Raw genomic sequence first — 1,230 nt, 5'->3', positions numbered from 1 at the left:
CGGAAGTGACTTCACTTCCGTCGCCGCCAACCCCGCCCTCTTGTTCTGTCAGCTCTGCCCTCCGAAGCCACTAGAGAGCGCGCGCGAGAACGCGCGACCCCGAAGTCTGTCTCCAAGGCTGCACACGTGTGCACGCGCAGCAGCCTTTCCAGCGCGCCCCTACGGCCGGCTGCCGGGTGTAGCAGGAACGCTGTCGCACGTTCTCTCTGGGAGGCAGGAATGGGGGCGTACCACTGTTCCCACACCCGCCCATCTTCCGAGAATGATGATATGCAATGAGTGAGGCAGCTGGGGACTGAAGAGCACCCTGACAAGATACACAGGCGTGGACTTTTACAGACATCACACACCCCCCCAAAAACGTAATATTTAGGTAATGACATAGCACACACATACCCATACACACCCCAAGAATGATACACAATGTCACACAAACAGCGACATGCACCGAGTCACGTCAAGATCCTGACACAGAAAAATAATAAACTAAGGGAAATCACAGAGGCGTACTAAATGATACGCAAACATCCGCACTCAGACACGTGCAGGCACAAAAACACACTTTTTGAAGCTGGATGCAAACGCAAAATACAAATACATGTGCAACTTCTTTGTGGCTAAAGGAGGAAATGCCCTGTCCACACAGGATAGAAGAGTGTGACCTCCGGGTTCAAGAATTTTGTAGTCCGTGATCCTGGGTGCACTGGCCCCATAGTTATTCTTACCCATGCTTCCTTCCTGTCATCGTTGACAAGCCCCAAGATATATTTCTAGTGACACTAAGCAATGTAAAGAAGAGAGTATGTTTTTGTTTTTTTGTTTTGTTTTGTTTTTTTGAGGCGGAGTCTGGCTCTCTTGCCCAGGCTGGAGTGCAGTGGCGCCATCTTGGCTCACTGCAACCTCTGCCTCCCGGGTTCAAGAGATTCTCCTGCCACAGCCTCCCAAGTAGCTGGGACTACAGGCGCAGCACGCCAGGACACCCGGCCAATTTTTGTACTTTTAGTAGAGATAGGGGTTTCACCGTGTTGGCCAGGATGGTCTCGATCTCCTGACCTCGTGATCCACCCGCCTCCGCCTCTCAAAGTGCTAGGATTACAGGTGTGAGCCACCGCACCCGGCCGAGAGTATGTGTTTTACAAATCTGGATGTTCAAATCTGTAGATACTATCTTTGAAAAAGGGACACAAACTAATTTCTTCCCTTTGGAGAGGGAAAATGACCGACTAGGAA

The sequence above is a fragment of the Pan troglodytes genome, chromosome 4 (assembly GCF_028858775.2).
Source record: "Pan troglodytes isolate AG18354 chromosome 4, NHGRI_mPanTro3-v2.0_pri, whole genome shotgun sequence".
Taxonomy (NCBI): Eukaryota; Metazoa; Chordata; class Mammalia; order Primates; family Hominidae; genus Pan; species Pan troglodytes.
The sequence above is the reverse complement of the archived record's forward strand: the minus strand, read 5'-3'. Positions refer to the sequence as shown.